Source organism: Canis lupus, chromosome 3, assembly GCF_003254725.2.
Source record: "Canis lupus dingo isolate Sandy chromosome 3, ASM325472v2, whole genome shotgun sequence".
In the NCBI taxonomy this organism is placed as follows: Eukaryota; Metazoa; Chordata; class Mammalia; order Carnivora; family Canidae; genus Canis; species Canis lupus.
Window position 1 is genome coordinate 79,860,643 of NC_064245.1, and position 16,529 is coordinate 79,877,171.

The window sequence follows — 16,529 nt, forward strand, 5'->3', positions numbered from 1 at the left end:
AAGAGAGAGAGAGAGAGAGGCAGAGACACAGGCAGAGGGAGGAGCAGGTGCCATGCAGGGAGCCCGACATGGGACTCGATCCAGGGTCTCCAGGATCACAACCTGGGCTGAAGGCGGCGCTAAACCACTGAGCCACCGGGGCTGCCCGGAAGGGTGTCTTATTATGTGAAAGCAAGAGAATAGTTTTAGAAATATTTATAATCATCCTAATATTTCTTATGTCATGTTCATACATGAATTTGCCTATACCTAACCTTAGAGACTGGAAAAAAGGAGGTTATAAGAAAGATACATGGGTTAGAATCAATAGGATGGGGAGACTAAAATATAAGGAAGTGCTATATATGCCTGGTAGCTGCGTGTAAGCTGAGGAGGATATCACCATAACACTTTTATGATATGCATCAATACTTAGTGCTTCTGGAATCCTAAAAAGTTATCTAATCAGGAGTGATTTGATCTTTTATAGGCTGGAATAAAGCAGCCAGGCTAAATTCAACTAGAATTTTCTCAAAATAAATAACATTTAGATTAAATAACACATGATTAGGAAATGAAGCTTTTTTATTCTATGAAATTATAAGGAATGTGGAATAACTCCAGTTCTGAGCCTAGTCAAATTTTCTTCATTATTTCTAGGAGTCCTCAGGTGTGTCTCACAGGGGCTTCTGAGCATACTTGGGTCTTTGTCAACCCCAACTGGAAAGCCTTTCAGTATCTGTAAAGACAGAAAGATGCCCAAAGACTGTTATTAAAACCAGATATTAAGAAACCAATTGCTGGCATTTGGAATGAGAACTGTAATCTCTTATAAATGCTGATGCTACGTAGAAGTATCATCTTCTTCTGTTCTTAAAGCAGTTGTTACCTAATCTAATGTCCCTGTCAGATCTGGTTGTAACTACACATAGGGACATGATTGATAGTTTGGAATTATTCTCAGTATATTGGTTGGCTATATGGTTCAAATTTATTTATTTATACTTATTTTTAATTTTATTTATTCATTCATGAGAAACACAGAGAGAGAAAGGCAGAGACATAGGCAGAGGGAGAAGCAGGCTCCATGCAGGAAGCCCGATGTGGGACTCAAACCCAGGATCCAGGTATCACACCCTGAGCAAAAGACAGATGCTCAACACTGAGCCACCCAGGCATCACATATGGTTCAAATTCAGAATCAAACTCAATATAGGGTTTAAACCCAGTTCTATCACTAACTAGCTGTTTTATTTGGGGCAAGTCATATACTCTCTCTATTCCATAGGTGTTTAATATTTAAAATGGAAATAATAGCAACCTGGTTCTATTGAATATTAAAGTAAGTAATGTGGTATGGTGGACTAAGCCATCCCGTGTTCCAAACAGAAGTGAGAGTATTATGTTAAATTTTCTAGTGCTTCACAATTATTATGTTGTGTGAAATTGCCCATTTTAACTTGCTTTCATTCATTTATAAGTTTCACATATTTATTGAAGCAAATATAGGTGCAGCTTCCATGAAAGTAGAGTACATGTAAGTGATAAGCACCATGTGTGTTCAGAATTGATTTTGCCCACTGATTACTTAGCCACTATATTTAGACTATATTTCTCTCTCCTGAGGACTAGTTCTTTTCCAGACTGATTATTTGTCCTTCATATAAAAGGCTTATGGGTACCCTTTTACCTATTAAGACACTTATAACTACAACCATTATTTACCTACTATGTTCTTCACTCACATCTAACATTTGATCTCAAATTAACAGTCCACCAGAGGTCCCTTTAAGACATCTAAAGAACAAAGAAAAAAAAAAGAAAAAAGAAAAAAAGATATCTAAAGATGTATGAAAGTAATTAAGTCAAGGTACTACACACATACAAACACATATATAGTTATTTACATAAACATTATGTATTAAGTCTGGATTGCCTTATCTTCAACCACAAACAATCAAAAATATCCTTCATGATAAATGTCATGTCAAGTTTGTGAAAGATCTATAAGGATCAGAAAATTCAATGAAATGTTTTTATCAGTGCTTACAACTCTCAACTGGAAACCTCTTTGAATCTTCTTAACAACAAAATTGCACTTTTAAATCCTCAAATTATTTTTTTGTCCCAACTTGTTTGCTATTTTAGTAAATTTTGTTATCTGGCTTCAGATTACAAATGGGATGCATCTAAAATTCCACAAATAAGCAAATTGAAACCTGCTGTCTGAGATAGATGCTAACCCCTGCTTTTGCTTAGAAACAATATCTTGGTTTTCTACACTTAAAAAAATGTAGAAGAAATATGCATATATCTCAGTTGAAAGCTGGAATTGATGGAATTTTCTCTGATTTAAAGATTTGTAACTTAACTGGCAAAGCTTAGAGTTCACATGTGTTCCTCTCATGACTTACCACAGGGACTATTTGGAGTAGATTCAATAACCTTTCCCATGCCTTCTTTTGCTTCCTTCGTACATGCTAATCATTCTAAACCAGAAAGTCCCAAATATCCCGTTAAATTTTGTGGCTGACAGAATTGACGAAGAGCACAGCTGATGAAAAGAGACAGAGACGAGGTATGAAGTGTTTACCTTCTCTAACTCTAAATTATTACCAGTTTGAGTAATAAAATCCAAGTTGGTGCTGACCCTCAACTCTGCCACAAACTAGCTGCTTGAGGTTGGGCAAATCACTGAATCTCTCTGGTCCTTGAGAGTTTCATAAATAAAATGGACATTATAATTTTGGTGGTTCCATGGAGTTGCTATGAATACCACAGAAAAAATAAATGTAGTAGGATGACTCAATGCAATGCCAGTATGGCACAGTACCGAATGAGGCAAGATGGTTCATCTTTTGGTTTGGTGAATAGTCAGTTAGTTTGGTCAAGTCTGAATATATCAGATAATCACATTTCAAATCTCTTGACTTTTCAAAAAAACTTTTATAAATCAATGTTCTTGTCATTTCTGTTTATTTCCAGTTAAGGCATTTACCAATAAGCCATTTTTAAATAAGCTTTTCATAGAGAAGCAACTATTAAATCCCTCAATAAATTTTCATTCACTATCAAGTGTGCTTGAGTGCTTGATAGGAGGTTGATAAACAATGTGTTGTATTCAACAAAATAGCCAGAAGCCATGCCCTTAAGGAGCTTTCAGGTTAATGGAGAAAGAAATACATTTTGTTTAAATTATTACACAAGCAAACCAAAACCATACATTGATATAAGTCCTATGAAGGAAAAGTACAGAATGCCAAAGAAAACTTTAACAAAAAGACCTAATTTCATTTGAGAAGTTAGAAAAGGCTTTTCTGCACAGCATTATGCATTTTATACAGTTTATACATTTTAAAATAATTGAAAACATAATCAGAAAAAAAGATAATAGTTTGTGACACATGAGAAGTATTAACAAATTCAAATTTCACTGTTAAAAAATAAAATGTTATTGGAATCAGACATGCTCATTCATTTACGTAGTGTCTTTATGGTTACTTTCATGCTACAAAAGACTTGCTGCATAGTTGAAGCAGAGATTTCCTGGCTCACAAAGCCTAACATATTTACCAGATGGCCTTTTACAAAAAAACATTTGCTGACTCCTGATGTAGAACCTTGCAAGCTTCCATAGGATTTTTCTTTTTCATAAGTTAAATGAGATGCTGTTAAAGGGTATTATTGTAATATTTTAAAGCTATTGTGGAGCTTTAGCAGATTTATGTTTTTAAAATCTGAATGATAGGGATCCCTGGGTGGCACCGCGGTTTGGCGCCTGCCTTTGGCCCATGGCGCGATCCTGGAGACCCGGGATCGAATCCCACATCGGGCTCCCGGTGCATGGAGCCTGCTTCTCCCTCTGCCTGTGTCTCTGCCTCTCTCTCTCTCTCTGTGACTATCATAAATAAATTTAAAAAAATAAAATAAATAAAATAAAATCTGACTGATAAATATTTTTTCAGGTTTATTTTCATCTTAATATGAAAAAGTAAGAATTCAAAATCACAACTCTTTATAAAAGTTTGGAAATGGGTACTGGGACCAATTAATAAAACTCAAGCAAGCTCATTCCTACTTGGCTTGATAAACATCTTTGAAAACATACCATGTCTAGAATGTTAGGTGTACATAAACAAAGATGAATCAAATATAGTGCCTGCCCTCAACTTGCTTGCAGTCTATTCAATTTAAGGTCTTAACAGCCTGTTAGCAGATTTAGATATTTGATTGTTTTAACCTCTTCCTTTCCATACTTTTTAGAGACATAAAGGAAAAGGAAAGCATGGCAACTCATGAAACACTTCCAACTTCGAAGATTTAAATAATAATTTAAATAATAATCCATTAGCTCTTTTTTATTGAATGCATATATTATTTGAAATTTTGCCTACAACCCTCCAAATTGGTTATATTAGTTCAGTATTGTGAGAAAACTCTAGGATACAGAAAAGATAAGTAACTTACCCAAGATCTCAGGAATAATGGCAATGGAACCTTAATTTGAATTAAGATCTATCTTAGTCAGTTTGGGCTGTTATAATAAAATAGCACATATTGTGTAGTTTACAAACCAACAGAAACTTATTTCTCACAACTCTGGAGACCTATAAGTCTAAGATCAAGGAGATACAGATGCCAACAGATTCAGTGCCAAGTAAAGACCTGCTTCACTTTGTCCTCACATAGTAAAAGAGAGGGATTTCTTTGGGGCCTCTTATAAAAGGCCACTAATCACCTCTCAAAGATCCCCACTCCCCAATATCCTCACTTTGGGTGTTAGAATTTATCATATGAGATTGCGGTGGGAAACAAAATACCCAAAATAACACTAACCAACTGCAAATTCTGTGTTTTCTTACTATACTAGTGTTTTCTAAAGTATGGGTAACAAATGATGGCAGAGACTCAAGATGAATAGAGACATCACTCAACACATTGAATGTCTTAATGAGAAAGCTATTGTCATCTCCTCTCACCATTCTTTTTAAACTTAGTACTGGAAATTCAAGCTAATGCACTAGGACAAAAAAAGAAATATAGTATATAATAAGGAAAGAACACATAACACTATCTTTTTTTCACAGATGATTGATCATCTATATAGAAAATTGAAAAGAATCAAACAAAAACTCCTGGAACTAATTAGTGATTATAGTAACCTTGCTATGTCTTAAGTTAACATACAAAAGCCAACCACTTTCCTATATACCCGCAATAAATAAATGGATTGAAATAAAAAGCACAGTGTCACTTACATTAGCATTCCAAAAATGAAACACTTAGGTATTTAAAATCCAACAAAAAAAAAATCCAACAAAATATGTGTAAGTATAAAACTGATGAACAAAATCAAAGAAGAACTAAATAAATGGAGAGAGATTCGATGTTGAAAGACAGCAAAACAACGTTAGCATGTCATTTCTTCCCAACATAATCTATAGATTCAATACAATATCAATTGTGGATATTGATCAACTAATATGATGCTTATATGGACTGATGAAAGACTCAGAATTGCCAACACAATATTGAAGAACAAAATTAAAGGACTGACACAATCTGACATCAAGACATAGTATATAAAGCTATAATAATCAAAATATGGTGATATTAAAAAATATGGTGATATTGGTGAAAGAATACACAGAGATGGATGGAAAAGAATAGAGAGCCATAAATATAGTCAATTGATCTTTGGCAAAAGAGCAAAGGCAGGATAATGGAGCGAAGATAATCTCTTCAACAAATGGTGCTGAAACAGCTGAATGTCTAAACACAGTCATCATCATCATCATCATCATCATCATCATGCAGGTACAGACTTTATATCCTTCACTAAAATTAACTCCAATTTGATCATCGACCTAAATGTAAAACTCAAGATTATAAAGGAAATAGAAAACCTAGATGACCTTGGGTATGACTTTTTAAATAGACACCAAAGGTATGATCAATGAAAGAGATAATTGATCAACTGGATTTATTAAAATCAAAAATTTCTATGTGAAAAACAATGTCAAGAGAATGAGAAGACATGCCATTGACTGGGGGGAAAAAAAAAACTTGCAAAAGACACATCTGATAAAAAACTATTATCCAAAATATACAAGATAGTCTTGAAAGTCAACAAATAAAAAAAAAAAAAAAACCTTGATTAAAAAAATGGAAGAAAGACCTTAGCAGATACCTCATCAAAAAGAGCTACAAATGGCAAATGGGTATGAAAAAAGATGTTCTACTTCATATGTCTCTACTGCAAAAAAAAAAAAAAAACTGGCAATGTTCCCCCAGCATTAGGAGATTGGGAGTATGATCTGGAGGTAATTGCTTATGGTAGGGGAGCAAGAAAAATCTAAGGAATTGGCCAGTGGAGAGGCTTCCTACAAAACCCTCCCTGGAATTTTCACATGTGCCCAATAAGAGAGGGAGAGTATGACTGGTTATTGTATAAAATGCAAAGGCCATGATTCAGTGTTACCAAGAGAAGCAACAACACTTAAACGGTTTCAATAGCAACCTATAATCCTAGAGAGCTTTGTCATGTCCTCTCTCCCATTGACCTGCCCCATCACTCTGAAAGAGCCGAGGCTCAAGTGAGAAAATCAAGGAGGTTGACCAGCTGCAGAGTGGAGGAGGAGGAAATTCTCAGTTGCTGAGTCTCAAGCCTGATGGAAGGGTGAATCCAACAGAACATAAGAATATTAACTACCAGAATATTTAATGATATAATATAAACAGGAAGTTTGAAAACTTCAGGGAAAGAGTTAACTTGGAGCATCAGAGGGTAGTGAAGGAGAAGAAACAACTCTTAGTTACCTATACCTTCAGCCAATTGGATTTGCTCATACAAATCCTTTGTTTGTTTGGGGTTTTTTTTGCTCATACAAATCCTAGGCCTTCTCTGAAATTGCAATTGGAGTCAGCCATGTCATAAAGCCTGTCCATAAATTTGAGAAAAGTAGGATTTTTCTATGTATTCTTAATCCTATTAGTCCATGAGTAAGTTTGAGGTGAGGAAAATCAATCTCGTGAAAAACAACAAGATGCAGTTTAGGAATATTAGTAAGTCTTTTCAAATGCTGTAGTCTTTTTTGTTTTCCTTGAAAGCACTTTGATTTTTTTTAATAATAAATTTACTTTTTATTGGTGTTCCATTTGCCAACATACAGAATAACACCCAGTGCTCATCTGTCAAGTGCCCACCTCTTGATAGCACTTTGAAGAAACATACAGAAGAGAACAAATCATAAAAATAAATAATACTGCACTCCCAAATGTGTCCTTCCAGTCATTGACAGTCATGGAGAAAGTACATTTTACATCTGTATGCCATTGTCTCCCTAGCAATAAGTCCAATACTGGAAACCCAATAGAAAAATAAACTCTTGGTAAATGAATATATCAACTTTTATTTTTTTGTCTTTAGCTTGATGTCATTTTACTGTTTTGTTTCTACTATGACATGTGAAAGGAAGGCTGTTTTTTTTTTTAAGATTTTATTTATTTATTCATGAGAGATACAGAGAGAGAGAGAGAGAGGCAGAGACAAGGCAGAGGGAGAAGCAGGCTCTCTACCAGGAGGCTGATGTGGGACTCGATCCCAACACCCCGGGACCTGCCAAAGGCAGGTGCTCAACCGCTGAGTCACCCAGGTGTCCCAGGAAGGCTATTTTTAAATTAAACAACAATTATACTGTAGCTGCAGTAATGCATCTATTAGAAAAACTAATCTATTATTTATTTTCTTATTAAAAGTAATAGAGGGATCCCTGGGTGGCGCAGCGGTTTGGCGCCTGCCTTTGGCCCAGGGCGCGATCCTGGAGACCCGGGATCGAATCCCACATCAGGCTCCCGGTGCATGGAGCCTGCTTATCCCTCTGCCTATGTCTCTGCCTCTCTCTCTCTCTCTCTGTGACTATCATAAATAAATAAATAATTAAAAAAAAAACAAATAAATAAAAAATTTAAAAAATAAATAAATAAAAGTAATAGAAAACTGGCTTAAGGCTAAAAAAAATAGTCTCTATATACTTATGTTTACTGAGTTACAAGTTTTCAATGAAATTTGGAAAGTCATCAATTATCACATTAAATTCTTGTAAAAATCTTATGCTGTTGATATTACTAACCCCATTTCAGAGTTGAGAAAACTGAGGTTCAAAGAAGTCACATATCATGCCTAATGTGACAGAGCTTGCACATGATAGGAACAGTATTCCAACTCAGGCCCATCTGTTGTCAAGTAAATGGAATTCTCCTAAGACTCTGCTTTTTGGATAAGCATAGAAATCACACACTCCCACGCTTTAACTTTCCTAAAGAAACTTCTTGGTTAGTATGTGTCCTCAGACATTCAACTAAGCATTTGAAAAACATTTTTGACAATTGTTTTGTGGGGTTTTTTTTGTATTTTGCATTATAAAAAATAATTTTTCAATTATTTAAATATAAATAGAACATGTTATTTCAAACCATTCCCTACCTGTTTCAGATGTACGACTTTTCCACTGCAAAGTTGAGAAATACATTAAGCAAATTTCTGTGGTCATTAGATAATATTGGATGGGTGGATGGATGAAAGAAAATTCATAATTATTCATAGTGCCTAAAAGATATTTATAAGTGCATACTAAATAAATTTTAGGATGTTTATAATACACAACAAATAATCAAAGGATTTTTTTTGCCATGAATTATCTCTTCAAAAGATCCCACTATCCCGCTTTAGTTTTTCTTCTACTTTTCACAGCTGTGACCATAAAACTAGAAACCTAATTTCCAGTTCATAATAAAACTGACTTGTTTGTTTTTCATATAAAGATATTTTGTAAAAATATGCATGCCTCGTCAAATCATGTTATTTTTTTAATGCCTGGTAAAAAAGAACACAAGTATTTCTCTGGGAACAGTAGGACCTCCTATACAAGAAAGCCTCAACAATATGGTCCTTTCATTATCATCTGCTAATTAGTCTACTGAATTTGTCTATCTTCATCACTTAGCACTTTTGAATGATGTGGAAAAAATCAAGTGGGAAATGTATACCATATATCTGATTTTTCTAATTACCTAATAATGTCTTTTCTTCCATGGAATAATTATTTTGGAAAGACATCATCATCACTTATAAATTTGACACAGATATCTGAGCAGAGTGTAAAATCATATTTTACTTTTCCCTATGCATATAAATAATCCTTACATATTAAAATCTAACTCCATAACGCATTAGCAAATCCAACTAGAGCTATCTTTGACTATATCATTTCACATTTTCTTCACCACTCCTAAAAGACCAACCCACCATCATCTGTTGTTCAGTCTACTGAGCTACCTTCCAATATCGTCTCCCCACTTTTCCCCTTGCCCATCTGCAGTCAGTTGTTTCTCCTAGTAGCAGTTAGATTACTTTTTTGAAAAAAAAAAAAAATTATCATTTTATCGTCTCAGCTCAATACCTCTAATGATCTCCTACCTTTAAGTAAAATCCCAAGTTTTTATCATCAATTATAGGCTTCAATGTGACCAAGCCCCTGTCTACTATATCTTATTTTGTGTTCTAACATTATAAAAGATAAACACATCCAGACATTCATTAAAGTGGTGAAGACACAATTTATTTAGTCAACTACTAACAATAGGCAAAGAGCTAAACCCCATTCTAGTCTGTGCAGAGGTGGCTGGCATTTTAAAGGGAGAATTAGAGTGTAGGGAGGAGGAATTGAGTAGAGTCAGGGTATAAAAAAGTTACAAAAAGTGGGAAGGAGGGTACATGTGAAACTCATCATCTAAGTTTGTTCACTGGCACTTATCAGAGGTAGGCTCCTATCATGCCACCTAACATCAGGTCTTGGCTAGGATGGACAATAAGTCATTTTGGCAGCCTTGAGTTTTCTTGGGGAGACAAATTTTAAGTTAGGCTGGGATTATCCTATAGATGTGTCTTTGAACTGTTGGAGACTATGTCAGTGTTTGTTTAAGTCTTTGGTTGACTTAAGTTGAAGCCCACAAGGGAAAATAGCTCAGAAGAACCTGGATGCAGTTTGCTCAAGGAGAGAATCTTTGCAACAATACTATCTTATTTAACCCCCAGTGGACTCCCCCTATTCCCCAAACATGACAACCACATAAGATGCTTTAAAGGTAGTGTTTCTTCTTTCTTCCATCTGAAATAATTTACCCATAGCTAACCGCACAGATTTTCTCCACTCTTATTCAAATCTCTGCTTATTTCTCATCTTCTCAAGTGAGCTCCTTGATTATTTATACTGTTTTCCCCTTCCCTCTTACCTTCCTTCTTTCCTCCTTCAGATTGCATAAATGGCTTCTGGTTAGACTAAATCTCATATACTGTAGATTCTAATAGTGCTAAATTTCTGTCTTAGCACACTTAATCACAGTAGAAATTTTACATTAATTTGCATTTTTTTATTAAGATTTGCCTTTTTTTCTCATATAAGATCCAAGAAGATGTGACCTTAATTGACTTTTATTATCACAGTGTCAGTGCAGTACTGGCATAAAATATATATTCAATGTATTTTCCTAATAAGTTAATGGCTAAATATGTCCAATTGATACTAGAGCATTCACAATACAGTCACCAAACCTCCATCTTATGGCTCAAATTAAGATGCAAAATTAGGAAGAATAAAAGGTTCTGGAGTGACCTAGGCGTCCTAGTGACAACAAAAGAAGCACACATAGGTGGTCTGTGTGTGTGTGTCTGTGTTGAAATGTGTTCAAGGTCTTCTAATGAAAGGAATACCATGGTTTGTGTCTGATTTACTGTCTTTAAATGTAGCTAGGAAACTATCCTGCTTCAAAAGGTGCATATGTAAACCAGCAAAAAATGTTAAAGTAGTTTACAGATTTCATTTTATGTAATAACTAAACAATAAAGACATCAAATGGTTCTTTCTTCCATTATTTACTCTGATAGGCAGTGATTTCCTAAGGACCAGTCACCTTGCAACTTGTTACTTTGGTTTTTCCCACTGGAAAAAAAAAAAAAAAAAAATGTCATCATGCCCTGATAATTGGCTCATCCTGTCCTATCAAATTAATTCTAGTATTTGCCTGAGGCATTTTTGCACTTCCCCTTTTCTCAGCCAATAGAAGCCATATATAGATATTTGCTTAAAATAGGCAGTAAGTACTACATCTAGAGGAATAAATAGGGCACTGTATAGAGCTAGTATAAGAAAAGTGGAGAAATAGCTTCCCACCCCCCAGTGAACTCAAAGTCTTATCAAAATCCATGGAATGCATTATGATACTATAAATTTACATGTGCCTCAAATAATACATAAATTAATACAGAATTGGGAAACTGAAAATGTGTTAAATTGATGGGAAACCACAGTCTGCTAGAGTTTCCCACTTAACATACTTGCTTTAAAATATTACCTAAGATAGAGGGCAAGAGACACAATAGCCTGGCTCTACAGCCAAGCATGTAGATCAGCATAATTTTATACCTGAATAGAATGAGGATCTGAGGATCCTGAGGATCCAAAGCAGCAAGGAGGAAACATGCAAGCCAAGAAGGACAATGACCTCTGTTTTGGTCTCCTTGCCTCATTTCTTCCATTGTTATAGCTTATGTGCTTTCACTCTAGGTTTGACAATCTACTCCAGAGGCTACTGTGTAACCTTATGCAAAACACTTAACATGAGCATGTTCCTTGCTCATTTATAAAATGAGTGCAATAACTTTACCTACCTCACTGTGTTGTTGTGAAGATGAAAAAAATATGTAGGGTTGTTTTCTGGATTAATATATTATGTAAAGCACATAGAATGATGTATGATAGCATTTTAAGTTTACAGAAGAGTTGTTACTATTATTACTATTATTCTCAATTTCTAATCTTAGCAAAGCATAAGAGATGCATATAGTTTTATACTGTCCAGTTTTAGTCTTCCCTCATTTTTCCTCATTTTACAGGTCTGAAAAGTTGTGAAGAGAAATAATCAAATTAAAAAAAAATAATAATCAAATTATATAACTTCTCTCGAAAGTTTGCTCAATCTGGGTTTAAAATTTAACAGTAACAGAAAACCAAATCCAAACCAAAAACAACTCAATGAAGCTGAAGAGACCTAAGAAAGAAAATATATTTTTGTTTGTGTGTGTATGTGTGTGTGCATATGTTTCTCTCTCTTTTTTTAATTTTTTAAATAAAACTTGTAAGTAAAACAGAGTATGAAAAAAGAAGTAAATATATAGCACATTCTTATTTAAAGAATATAACATTTCTTCCTAGAAATAACATGAGCCTTCAAAATTGCATTTTCAAACTCAGTATCATCAGGAGAAACTAAAAGCAGAATATATAAATATTTTGGGTTTTCCAAATGTCTAAGTGTTATTATTTAATTTAATTTAACTTAAGAAAATCTCTTCCAATCATTAAATGACCACTGAGGCAATTGATGAGAGAGCTCAATGGTTGCCTATAACAAAGAACACAGACATTGAGAATTCATTCAGGAAAACAGTAAACAAAGCAAAACACCAACAAGAAGAAACAGAAATGACAATCAAATTATATGAAGTGATCTCATTTCCAGGGTCACCAATAATATTAAAGATGTTCAATTTTCAATAATAACAACAGTAAAATATGATACATAAAAGAAAATATGAGTGATACACAAGAAAAAGTAGTCCATTAATAAAGAAATGCAGACATTGAATTTACTAGAGAAAGACTTAGCAATTAAAAAAGGTTCAAAGAGCTCAAGCTAATCATGTCTAAAGAAATAAAAGAAATCTTGCAAACAATGGCTAATTAAATTAAAAGCATCAATATGCTTACTATATACAAATTCTGCAGTCAAAAAATGCAATCACAGAAATGAGAATTTCAACAGAGGCACTGAAAAGCATATGTGAACTGGCAAAAGAAAGTATCAGCAAACTTGAAGATAAATCCATTTATCTGAGGAACAACAATAATAACAAAAAATCAAAATTAAAGTGAATCTAACTTAGGAGTCTGTGGGATACAAGCAAGTATACTAATACACATATAATGAGGGACCCAGAAGGAAAGAGAGAAAGGAGAAGGCAGGATAAATACTTAAAGCAAAATAGCCCAAAACTTCCTAAAGGTGATGCAAATGTTAAAATACATATCCAAGAAACTCAACAAATTTTAAGAAAAATAAACTCAAAGAGAGCTCCATCTTTGCATATTATATAGTCAAACTGACAAAAGACAAAGAGGATCTGAAGCAACAAAAGAGACTCATACACAGAGAATCTTCAATGTGCTCAATGGTTTACTTCTCATCAGAAATCATGAAAACCAAAATGCAGTGGAATGCCATAATCAAAGTGCTGAAAGAAAGATTGTCAATCAAGAACTCAGCATAACTCAAAACTATCATTCAGAGAAAAAGGATAAATTGAAATATTCCTAGATAAAACAATCCAACAGTATTCATCAGTAGTGTACTGGCCTATAAGAAATACTAGTGACTATCCATCAGATTGAAATAAAGGACACCAAATATTAACCAAAACTACATTAAAAAATAATACCAGTAAAGGTAACCACAGGAAAATATAAAAGACAGAATAAATATATATTTGTTTGTATTACATTTCTTCTCATATCTGATTTAAAGACCACTGTATATAAAATAATAATTATAAAAGTGTATTGATGGACATAAACTATATAAATGATTTTTGTAACAATAAGCACAAAAAGGTGGTGTAAGGGAATGAAGTGTTATTGAAGCAAGGATTTGTTATACTACTAGTAATAATCTGAATTAGTTTGTCTTAAATTGAGGTTAATTGTAATCGCCAGGATTAAAAAGTAACTCAAAAACTGGTAGGACAGAAATGACAAGGCTATTAGAATGATACACCAGACAGTATCACTGTAACATAAAATACTAGTAATAAAGAAATTGAACAATAGACTGTAAGAGATCTAGAAAACAAATAATAAAATGGCAGGCATAAATTCTGATTTATTAGTAATTATAGTATTGTAAATGGACTAAACACGCAAATTAAAAGGCAGAGTTTGGTTAAATGGGAACTAAAACAAAAAAAAGTTGATCCACTATTTGCTGTCATCAAGAAACGCACATTAGATTCAAAGACACGAGGAGATTGAAAATAAAAAAAGATAGGAGATGCAAACGACCAAAAGATAATCGAAATAGCTATTTTAACATCTATACAATAGACTATTTTGTTATTAGAGACAATTAAGACTATTGTATAATGATGAAAGTAATATTCAGTCATGAAAGCATACGACATTTATATGTACCTAACAAAAGACCCCCAAAATACATGAAATAAAACCTGTCAACATTGAAAGAAGTAGAAAATTCAACAAAAATAGTTGGTGACTTCAATTCCCCACTTTTATTAATAAATAGAATAACTGGGAAGAGTATTGATACAAAATGGAAAATGTAAGCAACACTGTAAACCAAGTAGATCTAACATATCTATAGAACTTTCCAACCACTAACAGCAGGAAATACATTCTTCTCAAGGGCACATGGAACACTCTCAAGAACAGACCATATATTAGGCCATAAAACATTTTAAAGGATTGAAATCATAAAAAATATATATATATTCTTGGATAACAATGGAATTAAATGAAAATGAAATTTGGTGAATTTATAATAGGTGAAAAGCAAACAACACATTTCTTAATGACCAGTATATCATAGAAGAAATCAAAAGATAGATTAGAAAATATATATAGGTATTTGCAATTTTCAAGCATTGAGGATGAGGATTGTGAATGGCCATTGACTGCAAATGGGTATGAGCTCTGTTTTATAGGTGATGCAAATGTCTAAAATTATGTAGCAATGGTGTCACACTGAATTATATATTTCATAAGGATGATTTTTATGGCATGGGAATTATATCTGAATAAATTATATGTGTATAGATTGCACGTGAATAAACTTTCTTTTTCATTTATAAAGCTTTTATTAAGGAAAAATAAAGCTTAAATCTGAACAGAAACCTACCTGATTCTAAAGTATTTGAGATTCACAGCACCAAATTGCCCTCTTGGGCTTACAACAAGATAAATACACCCACCACTGATATGCTGCAGCACCAAACCATTTATTTCATTTATCATGTGGAAGTATTCACAGCATTTGTGCATTTACAATCAAACTCCTCAACAATAATCAGCATTTGACAGATACATTTCCAAATAAAATTAGTAATGGAGGTGAAAAGAGATTGTAAAGACTAAAGAGGATAATCAACCCTAAAAGAAAAATTTCACTTTTTTTCTTTTATCGGGCATTCTCATTCTACAATGATAGATTCATGGTATCCTAATTTGACAGTTGAGCTTTCTCATGAAATGCCTTATGTAGATTTAGGGTCTAGACTAACAGGACTTGAAGTAGTATTTTTAAAAAATTCTTATTTATTTATTTGAGAGAAAGAAAGGGAGAGATTGCAGGGGCAAGCAGAGGGAGAGGGAGAGAAAGAATCTCAGACTCCTCGCTGAGCTCAGAGCCTGACACATAGGGTTGAATCTCAGGACCCTGACATCGTGACCTGAGCCAAAACCAAGAGTCTGACTTAACAGCCCACCCAGGTGCCCCAAAATAGTGTTTTTAATACAGATAAATCCTTTGAAATAAATATATTACGTTGCCTGATTTGATGAACACCTTTATTAAATATTTCATCAATTATATTTTCAAGGATAATATCTTTCTCATCCCAGGCTCCCTTAATATGTCTTTTTCTCTCTTTCCTCTCTTGCACACACACACATACACACACACATATAGAAAGTTGAAAAATAACTTTATACTTCTGATATTTATCATAGTTATTGGGAACAGTTATAGAAATTATATTCATGAGTGTTTGATATTTCATATTTGATAAGGCTTACCAAATAGTAAAATGTAGAAAAGTGTTTTGTGTAGGTTTTATTGGAATTCCAAAAAGTAAAAGAGTGAAAAAGTTTGGAAGTTTATATATTGATACTTTTAACATAATAGAAGTCATTTTTAAAAAAAAGTAAATAATATAGGTATTCAACTATGAGTAAGATTAGAACTCTAAATCGAATAGATGTAGAAGCACTTTTCTGTCAACATTATCTTTAGTATCTTTTTTTGATAAAGTGTTTTAGTTTAATACGATAGTTGTCAGTTAAATGCTAAACTTAAAGTCGAAATGAAAATGAAACACTGAATATAATTCCATCCTTAAAAAATAGCCCATGCAAACACTTATCTCTGTCTTGTAAGTTATAAAACACACGTGTCCCAAATCACTGACTTCTCACAAGAAAAATATATTTATAGAAGAAAAATGTTCACACAGGGTATGTAGAAACAAATATTTTGGCCTTTAAATAATAAACAGATAAAATTGAAAAATTTTGATTACTTAGAAAGAGAGAAAGTAAGAGTCATTTAGAAGATGTCTCAAATCTCAAAATACAACACTCTAAAACAGGTAAAATAGAAGCAAATATGCTTATTGTTTAACTTATAAATGCAATAGCATAAAG

General features: G+C 33.4%; 1 long non-coding RNA gene across 1 annotated transcript in view; it reads right to left on the minus strand.

Annotated features, from left to right (window-relative positions):
• Positions 1 to 591: 591 nt before the first annotated feature.
• Positions 592 to 16,529, minus strand: part of LOC118354260 (uncharacterized) — a 151,054-nt gene continuing 135,116 nt past the window's right edge. Inside the window, exon 6 of the long non-coding RNA XR_004814425.2 lies at positions 592 to 718. This is a non-coding gene — a long non-coding RNA (uncharacterized LOC118354260). The remainder of the gene's footprint in view (positions 719 to 16,529) is intronic.